The sequence below is a fragment of the Sciurus vulgaris genome (assembly GCF_902686455.1).
Source record: "Sciurus vulgaris genome assembly, chromosome: 10".
Lineage (NCBI taxonomy): Eukaryota > Metazoa > Chordata > Mammalia > Rodentia > Sciuridae > Sciurus > Sciurus vulgaris.
The window spans coordinates 65,436,389-65,455,192 of NC_136470.1; the positions used below are offsets into that span (position 1 = coordinate 65,436,389).

Below are 18,804 nucleotides of genomic sequence, written 5' to 3' on the forward strand. Positions count from 1 at the left end.
AAGATGGCCTGATACACTTCATAGCTTCCACTTTGCAAAAAGATAGCCAGCCCCCAGCACCCATCCCACCTCCCCCAAGCATAAATAAACAGTAACATACTAAAAGGAAACTGTCCTAGGATAAAAATTGCTTGTTAAGAAAGTTTTCATTCTTCTAACCACAGTGATAGTCTTATAAATGCAAAAGTCCATTTGTAAAATAAGAGATGGAAAACAGAGTACCTTATTTCTTTCCAAATATAACCCCAGATGCAATATTTCTATGTGTGTGATGATAAAAACAATTACTTAGTTCTTACCTACCCTCAACAACTACTCCTCACTTTATATACAATGACATCAAATAAATATGTTGGCAAAAAGTATTCAACCTGCTTCAAGGATTTAAACTGTAAATATGGACTTTAAACTTCAATGTAAAACAAAGAACAAGTCTCACTTTAGTAATACCCACACTGGCACTGCAGCTAAAACTCACTGGCAAATAACTAACAAAACCCAGTTAGCAATAAATAAGGACAACATGATATATAGACAGACAGATGGAACTGCATAAACAGACAAGAAAAGCAAAGAGACAAACATACGGAGGAGTCTGTTTTAAAAGAGTGAACGATTCTGATTTATTTGGTACTTTAGTGAGAAAAATAGGTTTGTTTGTGATTATTTTTAAAGTAATAAAACTGAATCACAAGGTCACACCCTTAAATAAGTAACAAGAAAATTAGTAAAGGTTAGGCCTCCTATATATGTTCCAAATTTTAAGCTAGCATTAGCTCTGTCAAATTTAAATATGGAAATTAAAATTCAAAGAAGAAAGAATAAAAGCATTGGGGACTAAGAGATGATAGATAGAGGGGTGATTTAGGCAGCAGGATTCTTTTATTTTTTTTTTTTTTTTTTTTTTTTTATGAAAGTTGTCTGCCCTACCTTCTTCCCCAGCGCTGAGTTTCTCTTCTCATAATCGGTGTCTCCCTGGAAGTACAGTGTGAGTGGTAATGACTGCCTGCCTCCCTAATGAGTCCATTTTCCTGCTCTTGATGTTGTGTATATACACACACTGCAACCTACCTTACAAACCACAGAGACGGGAAGAGAGAGAGAGAGAGAGAGAGAGAGAGAGAGAGCAAGAGAGAGGGAGGGACAGGGGGGGAGAGAGAGAGAGAGAGAGAGAGAGAGAGAGAGAGAGACAGCAAGCAAGCGAGTGAGAGAGAGGGGAGAGAGAAAGAAAAACAGAAAGAAACAGAGAGAGAGAAAGACACAGACAAAGCCCTCCTACCAGACAGCAGACAGCCCTCCTTCCCCTATCCAGTAAAATGCAACTCGTCTAATGCAGCAACAGGTTCAGTATTGCTAGACTAACAGAGTGAAAAAGGTATATTCTCTATAACATTACTGCTTGCAAATAAACAGTTTAAGAGCAGCTGGCTCCACCTTCTTTATTTATGCTCCATTATGAGGAATGTATTGTTTCAGTTCTGGCACACAGTACATGTAATTATCATAAATACATTTTTTACATATTAGCAGGAAATAGTGAAATGCATAGCTTATTTGTGCTATCTTTTACATTTATTTTTTAATGTGAGAAAAATGTCAACAAATCTATCCTGACAAAAGCCTATTAATGATTTTAAAGTCAGAGCAGTCTTAAAGAAGGCTCTGCAAGAAACAGACTCCATACAATAGGAAAACTGATCTCAGACAAAACTGATAACTGCAAAGAAGAAATCATTGCTCAGTAAATAAATCAAGACCATATAGAAAATTGCAGACAAAAATAGAATTAAGTTTAATTAAGTTACTAATAGGCTAGTACTCTAGGAGAAGGCAGACTGACTTCTTATTTGAAGCATCTAGCTATATAAACACCACAATGCAATGTACTCTGTATGAACAGGTGCAAATAAGTACATAGTATACAACAACAAAAATAAGATCCCTTAAGAAGATATCATCACAAGCAGACAAGATTTCATAGAATATGGATCTGAAACTATTGCAGATATCACTTGATCTTTTATTAAGAGGAAAATATTAAAATAATTAATGCTTCTAAATAAACTTTCCTAAAAGAATAAAAAATGTTTTTGTCTGACACCTCTAATCAACTTTTTTTTTTCACATTCTAGTTCCAAAAAAAATGGTATTATATTCCTCACTTATCACATGCTCCCCATGCCCTTTCCTAACTCCCAGGTACCTTTTTTTTCCCTTTAAGTGACGTATTTGCAACTTAAGAATTACAAACATCAGAAAATAGAACTAGTTTAAAACCATTCTCCTCATCCTTCAATTTTTCAAAACTAGACTCTGCTTGATGAGTTGGACTTCATTCTATCACTGTATTGATCTAGACAACCACCTTCATTAATGTGTTTTTATACAGTCTGGCTGTGTATCATTCAGATAGGATTTAGAAACATTAGAAAAGAGATAAATTTTTCTAAAAAAAATGTTTAAAAAATAAAAGATAAGATTGCATCTGAATTATTCCAACCCTGCATCTGGGCACCAATTATCCTAACTATATTAATTATAAAATCATCTTTTTTATATATCTTGGTATATTTCTGTGCTTCAAATATCACAGTGTATTCCTCTGTATAATCAAAACTACCATATTATGTAACCTTCAATTCCTTTGCTTAACAATTAGTTTTCCATTAAAAGGTAAATATCTTAGCTACTTAAATATATAACTCATTTCACTTCACTTAATTTACAAATCTATTAGAATGTCAGGTAAATCCTGGATCATGTTCAAAACACAGATCAATAGCATTTGAGTTATTTTAATGGTAGATAACCTATAACATAAAAATTAGAAGTTAATGTCTACCCATACACTGTACAGGTTATCCTAAGGAAATTCTAGTGAGAAGTCAAGTGTTCAGGACCTCTGGTCTCATTGTAAACCCAATTCTACTTCTCTGGTGCATCAGTAGTGCCTTAGCCTCTCAGGAGTGGCTGCTTAAAGAGGTGATAAACCCACGCTAAAATTAACTAACAGACCCCTACTTTGGTTAGTCAAAGGAAAATCCTTTATTAAGTACACTAGGTATATCCAAGGTACATGTATGCATCTCACATCTTATTATTCTGCCTGGCAGTTCTATTTTTCTATATTGCCTGATTGCTTCTCTAAAACTTTACTGGAATGTGTCAAGAAAAATTCCAGTTAAGGCAAGTACACAATCCTTACAGTTTGAAAACATAATTCAAATTAGATATTTGTACACTTTGACTTTTGAAAATAAGGTTCTAGGTTTTTGTGTTGTTGTTATTTTGTATTGTTTTAATCTTAAGAGAACAAGAAAACAGTATTTTACTTTTGCAGGAAGGAATCAAAGATAATGTAAAAGACCAAGAAGGCTTTTCTCCTTTTCTAAAGAAAAACTAGAGAGGTGAATTTAAGAGAAAAAAAAAAAAAAAAAAATTGGCCTCATGAAAAAGCACAACTCTGACACTTTCCCCATACTTCATACTTCCAAGTAATACATTTGTTATTTTCCGGATCTTTACATATGCTCTTTCTTGCTGAGACTGGAAAGTGGTTAACTTCAATTAACCATTATACCAGGTGAAACAATATAGCCTTCCTTGGGTATCTATGGGGATTTGGTTCCAGGACCCCTACAAAATGACAAAGATCCTCACGTCCCTAATACTAAAATTATATTATTTGCATGTGATCTGCACACATCCTCCTATATACTTTACATCTTCTCTAGATTACTTATAACTAGTACAATGTAAATGCCATGTAAATAGCTGTTAAACTATCTTGCTTATGAAATAATAAGTCTTATGAATATAGTAACAATGTGATTTTTTTCCCAACTTTCTGATCAGCTATTGGTTGAATCTGTAGACCCAGAACCCATAGATATGGAGAATCTATAGTAATCTTAACTGACTCTCAAAGTGTGGAAGTTATAAACTAATTAAATTTTTTCCTATCTTAATATGTCATGGGGACAATCTGGTTCTGTTGAAAGATCCTAAAGTGGGATTTAAAAACTAGGTCTCTTCTAAATGGACTTAAAGATTCAATGCAATCCAAACCAAAAATCCCAGAAAGCTATTTTGTAGATACTGCCAAACTGATTCTAAAATTTATATTGAGAGGCAAAAGATCCCAAATAACCACATGTTATTGAAGAAGACAAAGTTGGAAAAACTACAGTAATCAAGTGTGGTACCAGCAAACAGACACATCAATGGAAAAGAATAGAAAGGTGAGCAATAGATCCACATAAATCTAGTCAGCTTAATTTAACAAAATAGAAAATGCAATAAGATGGAATAAAGATAATCTTTTCAACAAGAGTGCTGGAATAACTGGAATTCGCATGCATGTACAAAAACAACAAGAACAACAACAACAACAACACACCACCAAAAAGGGAAAAGAACAGGAATAGAAATCCAGAAACAGACCTTACTCCTTTCACAAAAATTAACTCCTCAAAAGGGATCAAATCTCAATGTAAAATGCAAAACTCCAAGACTCCAAAAGGTTTAAATCTAGACGGTCCTGAGTTTGGCAATGACTTTTTAGATAATACACTGAAGAGATGAAAGAAAGAATTGATAAGCCAGATTTTATTAAAATTAAAAATGTCTTCTCTGTAAAAGCCAGTCTCAAGAGAATAAGAAAAGATACAGACAGGAAACTATACTGTAGAAGACATACCCTAGAAAAGACTTACCCCAAATAAGCAAGGACTTCTTAAAATTCAACAATTAGAAAAAGAAAAAAACCTGATTAAAAAGTAGACCAAAGAGCTTAACAGACACTTCACCAAAGAAGATACATGAATGGCAAATAGGTATATAAAAAGATGTTGCACATCATAATTTGCAAAAATGCAAATTAAAACAATGAGGTACCATGACAGACCTACTGGAATGATTGGAATGATCAAAATCCAGAACACCAACAATACCAAATACCCATGAGTATGAGGAAAAACAGGAATTTTCATTCATTGTTGATAGGACTGCAAAATGCTACAATCATTATGAAAGACAGTTGACTGTGTCTTACAAAACTAAACAGGCTTTTATCATGTGATCCAGCAATCACACTTGTTATTTGTGCAAGGGAGCTGAAAACTTGTATCTACACAAAAACCTAAAGAGAGATGTTTATAGCAGCTTTATTCATAATTCCTCAATCTTGGAAGTAATCAAGATGTTCTTTAGTAGATGGATACATGAACTGCATCAGTACAGACAATGGAATATGGATTCAATACTACAATGATATGAGCTATCAAGCTATCAAAAGATATGGAGGAAACTTAAATGCATATTACTAAATGTAAGAGATAATGTGAAAAGTCTGCACACCATATGATTCCAACTATATGGCATGCTAGAAAAGGCAAAATTATAACAGAGTAAAAATTTCAATGGTTGCCAGGATTTAGGGTGAGGGAATGATCAACAGAAAAAAAAAATACATTTTTAGGGTAGTGAAATTACTCTGCATGATTCAGTGGTGGCAGACACGTGTGATTAATTTCTTCCAACCATAGAATGTACACCCCCAAGAGTGAACTTAAATGTAAAGTATGGACTTTGGGTGATAATGATGTGCCAAAATAAATTCATTCATTATAACTCATGTAGCCCTCTGGTGGGGGATGTAGATAGGTGAGGAGGCAATGGATTCGTGGGAGCAGGGAGTATGAGAAATCTTTGTACCTTTCCCTCAGATAAGTTGTGAAACTAAAACTCTTTGAAAATGAAGTCTGTTAACAAATAAATTTTAAAAATTGGTTTCAGTCTCAACATTGCCATATTTGCATACCCTAGCAAGTCATGTGACTATCCTCACTCAGCTTCAGTATATATAATAAAAAACAAACTAATTAAAAGAAAAAAAAAGAATTTGATTGGATAATATAAAAATAATTATGATAGTGTTTAAGTACTCACTATGTGTCAGGAACTATTCCTAGTACTTTTCAATTATTAACTCATTAAATCCCAATAATGACCCTATGAGATAAGAATTATTTTTAGCCTCATTTTCAAGATGAAGAAACAAGAGAGATTAAGTGATTTGCATGAGATCACACAATTAAACAGTTATGGGATCTGAATCCAAACTGGTTTAGATCTCATATAGTTAGTACCTATAACAATGATGTTTCCAAATAACTAATGATAGCTAAGTCCCCATCCAGTTATACGACTTCTATAGCTATGGGTCAAATGCAACACATTCTAATGATTCCTCATCATACCCTGCTTATTAATAGAGCTCAGACCAAATTCTTTAACACCCAGAAATCTCAACATATTTGGTATAAAAGTATAACAACTCTGTATAAAATATATACTCTATCACATATTCTTAAAAGTTGTATAATCTGATTATCTAATATATAATACTGTGAATAATTTTTAAAAAAACTAAATAATACATAAAATACAATAAAACATTTTCCATTTTTTATAAACTGAGAAAGGAGTGGAAAAAAGCAAGTATTTAATTATAAAAGATTTATAACAGACACTGAATGAATAACACTATCATGTGATTTTTATATAGTGGGTTTAACTTTGAATTATTTAGAGATATATTCTGAATTTTGATGCTAAAAACTTATTCTCAAAGAAAAAAATTACCCTTGTTCTGATCTTTATGCATTAACATGTATTGTGTGCCCACTATAGCAACAAACTCTATAACTGGGGTTGAAAAGCGAAGATAAAAAATACAATGTAGTTATCCCCTTGGAGACCTTGCAGACTAGTCAAGGACAGACATGTAAATAATCTAGCAAGTACAAGCAAATAATACTGCCATAACATAATGTGACATTTCACATAATGCAGTACCTTAAATTTTGTGTTCCCTTCTCCCTTAGCCCAAAATTAAATTCAACAAAACAAATAAAAATGCCTAAATTTTAAATGTGGCTTAAAGACTACTGAGTATATGCATTTGTGAGGGCAGGGGTAGGTACGGAGGTTAGCATTAGAAAGTAGTACCTTAGTGTGGTTTATAGATGCATTGAATATACTTTATCAGTTTCCCCCCAAAATGCATAGTAAAGTATCTTCTATAAGAGCACAGAACATTTACTTAGTTGGCTATAAAAACCAGTAAAAATATTCCCCAGAAGTGTAAAATTTCATTATTTTTAGGTTTACAATATACCTTGGTCAGGGAGATGTTGACAAGTGAATACTTCCAAAAGAATGTGAAAGATGAGAATTTTTTTAATTTTCAAAATAAAGTGAGGTAATTTCAAAAGCATATGCTGTTACCCCAAGTTATACTTTTGCTGAATCCATTAATTATTAATGTTTTTAATATTTTTATAATATATGAAGCTTAACAGAAAAACAATGTTCTGATAAATTTAAAGATTGTTTACAGGAAGTTTTCCAGAATACACCTTTACTGCAAAGGAGAAAATGGTGGATGGGGAAAAAGTCATGTTGCAATAATGGACAGTTTTAGAAGTCTTAGAAATTGGGTAAAGAAAAGCAATGTCTTGGACTGATGGGTCTAAATGAATGAAGACTACACTAAGCAAATGACTCTGTCATTGAGTCCACCATCATAACATTAATGTGCCTAATTAGATAATAATCCTTAATTTTCAAATATGTTTAAAACTTGTGTCCCACTGATCTCAAGAAAAACTAAGAGACTATAGGTAAATCATAATTTACCAATACCTACCAGTAGTATTATCCTTGGAGGAAGAGATACATATCTAATTTTAATTTTAATCAATAAATGTTTAAGTTTAAAATGATAACAAAGCATTACATGTAATCTACATCACAGGGAATACCTGTATCATGGCCCTTTGCAGTGCTAGAGGATTTTATACACCTCGCCTCCCCACTAGACTCAGAAATCCCACACCACAGATACCAGAGCAGGGGCCTTAGTATCCTTAGTCTAGCACCTGACAGTACTTCTGGTATATAGTTGAAGCTAATAAAGTAGTTTTGAATGAATGAATAAATGAGCAAATGCATGCATGATTACACAAAGCAATGGTATGTAGGGATTTCAAACCTTGTTTAATTAAAACTTCAATAAAATTCATTAAGAATGATATAAATCACCTATCAATAGTGCTTCTAAAGTTTTATTAAATTACATATAAAACATCCTTCATTAGAGATCTTGTGACAAAATTTTTAGGCAAAAAAGTAATAACTTTTCAATTTTTCTGTGTTTTTTAAAAAATTTCACAATAAAATAAAATATTAAATGAAAAATTAAATCCCTATGGCTAGCATAATTTTAATTCACATCAACTCTGAGAAGAAAATCCAACTTGCATTTACATTTCATTCATCTATTTCTTTCACATCTACAATGTTATGTGTTCAAGTAAAAGTCTGAAGTTGGCCTAAGAGTTCTTTATAGGAATGGAGCTGTCTCCTTTAAGAAAATACTTTGGTAAGTTAGTTGGGGTCAGAGATTAAAGACTGAATAATTCTTTGTAAATGTGCTTATTAAAAATAAATGACAACCTGAAGGCAAGGAAGCACAGAGATGAGGAAGAGGAGAATAGCAGAAAATAAAGATGAGCAGTGCAGAATTTCTAATATTAAGGTAGCCCAAAGATTAAGAGTGATGTCTAATATTGAATTCTAAGAATCTGCATTTTTGCAATGAAAATATACTCCTTCTCTCTAGACCTTTGGGAAAATATTTTTTACACACTTATTTAGCATAATGAGGACTAAAAGAATAAAAAGTGAAGGTACTATCCCATATTCACTATACACGGTAGCCTTTGCAAACATGCCAGTTTTCTCACAAGAGAGAAATCATCTCAAGAGTTCCAGGGAGTGACCAGTGGTAGAATGAGCAGTGGCCAGCAAAACAATGAATAGCCAGTAAACACTGAATACTAAAAAGTCAAATGTATCCTTAACATAGAATGACAGAATGACCCAGATATGGATATGAGTCAATCACTTTTGTATACAAATATGCAGGACAAGTGAAATTATATTATTTTATGCTATTATTGTTGTTACCATTTCTATAAACTGATCCTAAAAGGTATTATTGTCTGCAGAATTTATAGGGTAGAATACTGTCAATCAATAAATGCAAAAGTCAATGGATTAAAAAACAACAAATGTCATACTATGCAAACCCTTCCTGCTCCCTGCTCAACCCTTTCTATGAAACAATCTAGGATAATGCTTGTGACTATTTTCAACACCTACATAATTTATTCATATGTGCATCTTATATTCATTATACGAGAAAATGAAAAAGAAACTACAGAGGTATATTCTATTGGAAAAATGAAAGTCACATAAAAGAATTAAAAAGGCATCTTAATTACAATAGATATTGTTTTTCCCACACACTGGCTGAGATCCCCACTGTAATGCCTGGTGAATGTACACTCAAAAACTCAATTGTCTTCATATCTTTGCAGTATATAAGAGTTGCTACTATTAATAAGGATACTTTAAAAAAATTTTAGTTGTAGATGGACACAACAACTTTATTTATTTATTTTTATGTGGTGCTGAGGATGAAACCCAGTGCCTCACACATGCTAGGCAAGCAGATCTACCACTGAGGTACAACTTCAGCAAATAAGTTATTACTGCTATACATTTTAGGCCTGCTAGCAGTGCTACATGCACCGTCTCATTTAATCCTCCAACAGCATTATAAGAAAGGTAATATTAATGCTTTCATCTTATAATTAAGAAAACTGAGTCCCAATGTCCATACGTAAGTAGCATAATGTAGGGTCTAACACTCAATGGAATTTGTGAACAATTAAGGAGGGGTTTAACAAAATTACTCCAAAATTTTTCAGAACGATAAACTGTAGAGATCAGGAAGACATTTAGAAAAAAAAACTTATGATAGGGAAAAGATTGGAAAGTATGTATGTTTCCTGGAAAATTGCCATACTTATTTTAGATATGTTTGAGGAAGGTACATTAAATATCTGAAGATAAAATTTAAAGAAAGGAAAATGAAAAGCAGCATATAAAAATGATTTTCAAAGTGACAAAGGAAACATACCATGAACCAGTTTGATTAAAGCATTGGAAACATTAATAACAATCTGTCCAATAATTCTGAAGCCAGTTATTAATAATAGAGTCAGCATGATAGCAGCCTGCTAAGTTCTCTGAGGCAACAAGACATAGTGATGATTCAAAATGGGTAAAAACTATCATTTTTGTTGTTGTTTAGGAAAACTCATTTAATGACAATAAGTTGTACGTTTACTGCCATAATTTTTTTAAAAAGTATAAGGTTATGTCAAAAGTTATTATCTATATAAAGTTTCAACCTCCTTCATGTCTATTAATAAGTACAGAAAAACTATATACTTTCAAAATTTATATCAGATATCTTTTAATAATTCTTACAAAATAAATTTGAAATCAATTTTAAATCAACCTAAATTTTAATCTGAAGTCATTTTATTTTAATAATTATATTGGGTATTTCAAAGTTATAGTTTGCTTAATTTTGACTAGTTTATAAATTTATGTAGAGTTAGGGGTATATCTCTGAGGTAGAGCACTTGCCTAACATACACAAGTTCATGTGTTTGATTTCTAGTCTGTAGAAAAGTATTCTGTACAAAACAAATTCTACTTCATAAATGTGTACTTGGCACTATATTAACACGCCATACTCTATTTCAAATTGATGACCTTTTACTACTTAAAATGTAATAATTGGCCAGGCAAGGTGGTGCACACCTGTAATTCCAGCTGTTTGGCAAGAGGATCAAGAGTTCAAAGGCGAGGTGCTAAGCAACTTGGTGAGACCCTGTTTCTAAATAAAATACAAAATAGGGCTGGGGATATGGCTCAGTGGTTGAATGCCCCCTGAATTCAATCCCCAGAACTCCTCAAAAAAGTAATATTTGTACCATAATAATCCATCATCATTTAAACTTATGTGAAATAGAAACATAAGCATCTCACCAGTTAAGAAAATTTTATTAGTAATAAATAAGAGAAGATCACTGCCCAAAATGAAATCTGTGTTAATTGTGAAAAGAACTATGAAAGAAATAAACCATCATTATGGAGTTCATTTTAGAACTGTAATTGTCTAGACACTAACATATGCCTCTTATGATGTCAACTCTAAAGGTATAAAATTGAAATGTACTGCAAACCACTCTAAGGTAATAATTCTTTAAAAATCATGTGTTTTTGCCTAAAATAACGAGATTTTCCCCCTTAACTCATTCCACCAATAAATACATTTAGTATAGCATATCACACAGTAATTAATTTATGCTCTATCAGTTTAATTAGATGTTTAAAATACATGATCCTAATGAAATAATAGACATTATGAAACATTTAATGTTAAACATCATATAATATTTATTATAATAATATGAATTTTAAAGTTCCCTAGATGCTACATTTTCACTATTACTTTAAAAGTTACCTTAAGAGGTATATATAAACAATGAATTAGAGAGTATGAGACAGTGGTGAGTGATAGTCAACATACTTATAGCTGACAAGGTACAGGTGCTTAGCAGTAAGAAAGGTCACTGCAACTAATGAAAACAGATGCTGACTGTAAATAAATGACACTTTACCAGTGAACACACCCTGAATATCAACTCTAGCTATAGGTAACAAAACAGAATTCATCTCCTAAAATAAATTAATAAAAATTGAAGATGTGCTAGACACAGTGGTGAATGCCTGTAATCCCTGTGGCTCAACAGGCAGAGGCAGGAGAATCACAAGTTCAAAGGTGAGGTGCTAAGCAAAGATAAGGTGCTAAGCAACTCAGTAAGACCCTATCTCTAAATAAAATACAAAATACAGCTGAGGATGTGGCTCGGTGGTCAAGTGCCCCTAAGTTCAATCCCCAGTACCAAACACAAAACAAACAAAAAACTGAAGATATAGTTTTACTACTGAGTTACTTCCTCTAGAGCTACTGATGCCCGTTTTTAAAAATCTGTACCCTCCATCAGGAAAATATTTAAACTCTACACAGATCTTTGTTGGTTCTGAACTTCAATATTATGTAAAATTTTAGTTAAGATCTTAAGGTTCTTCCATACTTGTTTATATATTTTCTACTAAACTTAAACTTTCATTACAAATTGAAAGACACATCCATGACATCCTAGAGTATTTTTGTGTACCTTGGCTTCAAGTCCTTTGCTAAAATAACATACCTATGAATGACATATAAATTCTCTTTACATGCTCGATTCCATGGTAGAACTTGAAAATTATCTTTCCCAAATTGCTTTGCAAGAATGGGAAGCACTGGCATAATATTAAAGACAAAGCAAGACTTTTTTTTTCTTCCTCTCTTTTGGCACTGGCAGTCTTAGCTGGTCCTCCAGCATCCTCTACAACACAGAGCTCTTGGGAGTTAGCTCTTAGGACTGCTGACTGCAGCAATGGTATTGTGAGTATAGACAGCAGCAGCCGCCTCAAATGACTGAAAGCTTTAGCAGCCTTGACACGTACAACAGCATTAGTGGAACTGTGGACTCTTGGACTATTGGGAGGGTCTGAAAGAGGTGCAGTTACCTAGCTACTTGCTAAAAAGTGATACTGGTATTCTAATAGCTGCAGCAGCAGTGCTTCAGTTGCCTCAGAAGCACAGCACTTATAAGCTGGATAACAAAACTTTTCACTGCTTTCTGCAGGCACCTAATGTTAAATAACATTGCCATCTTGTTTTTGTTACACCAGACTTTCCAGCATTTTTGTATTCAATTCCTTTGTTTAGAATTTCTGTTTTGACTTACTTGTTTGTATAACTGGGTATTGATTAATGTTAAGTCCACACTCCAATATAGGTATAATTTTTTATAACTTTTACAGACATATACTACTACACTATATACATTATAGAATAGGCAGTAATCGATATCTTAAAGGATGAGATAAACAAGAAATAAACATTTTGAAATAAAATTTAATTTGTTCTATTATCAGTAATTTAAAAACATATTTACTCTAAGAAACAATAAAACATTTAATTAAATATACATCATTCTTTATGTCTTGGCTTGGTTTTGCATTTTGTGAAACAGTCATTTGAAAAGATGATACTATGTTTGTTACTGTAATATTTAGCTATAATGGTTGTCATAAGAGAGTGAGGGAGAAAGTCTCAGAAAATAGGACCCAAATGGATGAAGAGTACCATTTCTGCTTACCAAATCACAGAACTCAATTTTCAATCCCAATCCAAATTATGTAAAAGAAATTTTGTTGAAATTTGACTAGTAAATTTTTATCTTCCTACCAGTCAGTAAGTCATTCTAATAAACTAAAAGAATGTTTCATTTTAGTTATTTTTTTTCCTTTGGAGAAAGTTTATAAATGTAAACATTTTTTTCTGTTTCATTTTTTTTTTTTTTACACAACTAGAAAGTTCTCTTATTTTTACTTATACAAATAGAAAGTTAAGGGAAAAGACAATGCTATATACTTCTTGCTGTGTGCTGTAATATCAGTGAAGTTTTGGAAACAACATAGGGGTACTTTTAGGAATCTTTCATGACTGATATACTGAAAAAGGATATTTTAAAACCTATGTAAAGGTTGCACTTAGCAGACTTTAAAACAACTTATAACATTAATCCAAGTTTTTAAAAATATGTGGATACATTCTTTTTACAGTTTTTAATGTTTACAGAAACTAGTTTCACAATGAAAAATTGGTCTTGGCAACAAAATCTCATTATAATGAAAATAATTACAAACATTAGAAATAAAATGCCATGGATCTTTCAAACAGCAATGACCTTTTCCCTCATTATTAGTACCATTACTTTAAAAAGAGAGATCAAATACATTTAAAAAAAAATTAGAAAGGACCTGTCACCTGTCATGACAGAAAAGGTACACAAAATGAATACCCTTATCATAATGTAAAATAAAAATGTGTAACTTCCATAAATTTGATATTATAAATACAACACTCTTGACACTGGATAACCAGTGAACCTCAATTGTGCACAGGAAATTCATGGTCAATCTCTCTTATTACAAGTTATCATAATGCCTCTACTAAAACATTGTTTCTTCCATATTTGGTAATATATTTTCTCCAAAATTTTAAAGATTTAATTAAAAAATGAATTTCTACATTAAGAACATCCTACAGTCCTCGTGTGTACTTTTTATTTCAATTTGTTAAAATAGCTTGTTTATAAATGGTGAGTAAATGAATTTCACATGTACAAGAGTTCTGTAACATGATCCAGAAACCTTTTGTCTCTTCCAGTTAAAACAACCACTCCAATACTCTAAAATTATGTTAATACTGTTAACATAGATTTTCCAGAATGCATCATTTAACTAAGAGAGTATTTTACTTCTTCACAATCATCTTCTCCAGTAATCCCTTAGTGATTTGTAAAAAACAGTTCTTCCTGTTACTGAAATTGAACCTAACAAATACCACTGACCAAAATGTTAGAAATATTGGGACTCGCATTTAACTACATAGTAAACGCTTCACAATGCATAATTTGTTCAATATTTGTTTCTTCAGATCTTCAGCAATTTTTTTCCTTTAAATATTTTTAGTTGTAGATGGACACAATAACTTTATTTTTATGTGGTGCTGAGGATCGAACCCAGTGCCTCACAGGGGCTAGGCAAGTGCTCTAACATTGAGCTACAATCCCAGTCCCTTCAGGAATGTTTTCTATAAATCTTCTAACAGCATTTGATGACAAATGTGACAGTTTATTGATTTATCATTTTTATACACTATTTCAGCTGTTTGCTGTAGAAGGAAAAACAATGTTTTCAATGATATATATATAATGCATACATAAATGATATATTTACATGTAAATAAGTATTTATATATTTACTATTAAAAATCCCCCCAAACTTTCTAAACATTAATTTAATGATTCTGTAAAGTCTGAACTGAGCATCATGTAACATTGAACATTGTTTGCTTCATGATATGGATAGATTTTACTGCATTATCAATGAGATGGTCTTGTGTCATCATTCAAAAATATCTCAAGATACACTATATACCTAAGCTGAAATTCCTTTGGAATGATAGTGAGTATTAAGCAACTTTTCAAATAGATTCTTTGTTATTTTTGGTTGACCTATTGTCAACTATGATTAAACACCATTTTTATGATGTAACTGACAAGTATCTATGGTATGCTCTAAGGATTCTTGTTGAAATGTGCTAGAAGTATTAGTATTGTCTTATTACGCTTTTTATTCAGTATTATTTTGTCTGTTTTATTAGTTAAAACTAGATAACATAATCCATGACTCCTTGTAACAAGGCACAAGTAAAATTTAATACCTCAAAAAAATTCAATCCCTTTAACTCTTAAATAGAATGAAATTGCACTCTCCCTTCAGGATGCTTTGCATAATTTAAAATGCATATAAATGATATTCTGACATTATCAACTATCTGCATGTTAAATATTAGTAAACTTCAATTCTTAGTTTTATAAAAATATACACAAAAGTTTTGATTTTTTTTTCTCAAACCCTACTATTCCCTAGAGAAAATGCAATCTATTTAAGACCATGGTTCTACAAAATTGGTCTTGTATTAGATTTGAAAAATATTTACTAACTCTGTATTCTTAAGCAAGTTACTTATCATCAAGTCTCATATAACTTATCTATAACATGAGAATAAAAATAGCTATATCACAGAGCTATTCTGATGATTATATTAGATTGATAATGTGATAACATCTGTTATGACATACAAAGTAAAGTTAAAGGAACTGGACAAAACACACTGAGTTTATTAATTCTTGAGTACAGTTTTATACATAATGAGCACTTGATAAGTATTAGCTTTCTTTCCCAGAAAAGAGTGTTTAATTGTACCATACAAGGAATAACTGTTAGGGTAAACAGAGTGTGTTGTTTACATGCCTATCTCTCACACAACTTCAAAGTTTACAAAGGCAAAGTCATGTTATAGTCATCCATATATCTTAATAGAGCATGAAGTACAATTTTCTGAATGGATCAAGGCTCAGTAATTTTAAAAATGTTAAGTGAATTTACATAGGCATCACCATAACTTGCTTTTCATTGTATGTAAAATTCAGCAACTCCCCTATTGACATATGTGATCAATTAACTGCACTAACAAAGCAAAACATGTTATTGTTTTTATACATATCCTATTATACTTTTGCAGGAAGGATAAAACTTACCAGAACTTTTGAAAGTGCAATAACCCTTGATTATTTGTACTGAGAGGAAAACTACAATATAGATATGCAAAAATAATTTATTTGAATGTGAAATGTATTTCCATATTTATACTTGAATATGGGTATGTCTAATTATTCCATAATAAATAATATACTTCAAACAAAGTAAGGTACTCTATTAAAAACTGACTTTGAAGAAGCTGAACACAATATAGTTTATCTGATCTTTACCCTTTATTTAACAACTCTGTATAGCTTATACTACTCTGATTACTCAAACTACATGGAAATTACATGGAACTTGCCTTTCCTCAAATAAAAACTCTTTACTGGTTTCCACAAGGATTTTTTTTGTAGAAAGCAGGGAATTTTTATTGGTAAATTTGAAATTGAGTTTGCCTAGGTATTCTCAAAAATCAATTGAAATATATTATGAAACACAACACACTATCTGCTTCACTAAAATAAAGAATTTTGAATTTTATAAAGTATTTTATTGCTATAAAGAATAGGAATTTGTTTATTCTCATAATAAAAGGCATCATTAGTGAGAACCTTATTGTTTCATCTTATTTTTAATTATTCATGGATCATATACTCCATCTTCAGGTATATGGAAAGCAGAGTGATTTGGCAGTGAAAAACAAACTTGGATTTTTGTCAAGCATCCACATTGCCTAGTTATGACCCTAAATAGCTAAATTTTTCCCTAAATTTGAGTTTCCTCATTGTAAAATAAGGGAAAAAAGCAGTAAATGTGAATAAATACAATGTTTGATCCATAGCAAAACTCATTAAATAATAATTCATTTTTCCTTCTCTTCCCAAACCAAATATTCTCAAATTTTATTGTATTATAGATTTCTTCTAACTAGCAATGATTCACATCAACAATTTACATGTATCAAATAACAGCTTAAGAATTTCTTCACATAAACTATTAAATTCTCACTGCCACCCTGTGAAGTAATTTGTCATTATCCCAATTTTTCACAGTAATAAATTGAGCTTCAGAGAAAGTAAATGATTTTCACAAGATCTTGAAAGTAGTAAATTACATAGCCAGAGTTTAATATAGGTCATCTAGTATCTCCCCAGTCCATCCAAGCTGCTTCACTGACTCATTAAAAAAAATGCTAGCTAAGATACACCAAGAAAGTTAGCTAAGATACACCAAGAAAGAAATACCTAATGATAATAAATATTAAACTATCTGACTCAGCTCAAAGTGATGTAGAAACATAGTCACATTATTATCATCAGTAGTTCTATGAGCTAAGATTTTACTTGACACAAATATTTTAGTAATATATTCCTAGAAAACAGCTTTATATGAAAAACATTAAATTAAGCAGATATGCCCACATGAACACTTTCAATAGCTATATGCTTGTTCCAGATGGGAAAAGATTCACAAACAAAATTTAAGAGTATAATTTTGTGTTCTTCCTTGATAAATTTCTCAATATTATTTAATTTCTTTTAAAATTATATCAGTAAAATAGGAATGTCTAAAATATTGGGTAGTCTATTAAAACAAGATCCTCATTTCATCTAACTAACTTTGAGAGAAAAGTTGATTAATCATTTAGAAGACCCCAGGAGAACTTTTCAAAACACAATTGAAGAATCATTTTTTTGAGCCCATACCTTCTCTTTTATCTATTTTTTTACTAATTAGGAGAAAATTGAGCATAAAATTTAAAGGTCTGTGTGTTCTAGATTTAGACCACTTAAGTTCAAATCTTGGCTCTACTACTTTAGACAAATCCCTAAATGTATTAAAACTTTTGTCCTCATCATTCGAACAAAAGAACCTATATCATATAATTTTGTGATGCCTAAAATAATCCAACTATTTTTAATAAAGGTAGCTAACATTTATCAAACATTTGACCATATTCAAAAACCATGCTGAGCATTTTAAAATATCTTCCACATCTAATCAATCATAAACCCTATACGTAATATTACAGTATTAGTATATCCTTTGTGCATGTGTGTGTGTGATGCTGGTGATTGAATACAGAGCTTTTGCACATGCTAGGCAAGCATCCTATAACTGAGTCCTATTTTATCTTTTATAGATAATAAGAGTTCTAAGGTCCCCTAACTAAATTCAATCCAGCACCCTAACTATAAGCAATAAGCTCTAAAGATGCTAGGTATGTGTGAAGTTAAATGTCTGGCACAGAGAAAGCATTCACTATATCTTAACATGTATTTATTTCTATTTTATCTAAATGTCAACATATTTAACAGATGTAAATTGAATGAACTAGTACTCAAATACTTTAATTTCATGATTCTTTTCTACCCAACATGATCATTCTGAGACAGGGAGAAAGGGCAAGCACACTAATTGTGAATCACTTATTTGGGATTACTATTACAAACCAGATTTGTAAATGGCAGTTAACTAATAAAAGTCAATAACAGAGGCAACTTAAATACAAAAGAAACCAGTCTGAAAAGAGTGCATACCCTATGATTACAACTATACTACATTCTGGAAAAGGCAAAACTCTGGAGACAACAAAATAATCAGTGGTTGGGGGAAAGAAACAAGAATATATGGAGCACAGAGTATTTT

At 31.6% G+C, this 18,804-nt stretch overlaps 1 long non-coding RNA gene across 3 annotated transcripts in view; it reads right to left on the reverse strand.

Annotated features, from left to right (window-relative positions):
* Positions 1-18,804, reverse strand: part of LOC306670646 — a 667,486-nt gene that overhangs the window by 626,513 nt on the left and 22,169 nt on the right. For 2 of the 3 annotated variants that reach the window (XR_013766464.1, XR_013766466.1), the window contains exon 1: positions 931-8,996. The exons of the other annotated variant lie outside the window; for it this stretch is intronic. This is a non-coding gene — a long non-coding RNA (uncharacterized lncRNA). Of the gene's footprint in view, positions 1-930; positions 8,997-18,804 lie in introns of those variants that run through there. 3 annotated transcript variants of the gene reach the window in all.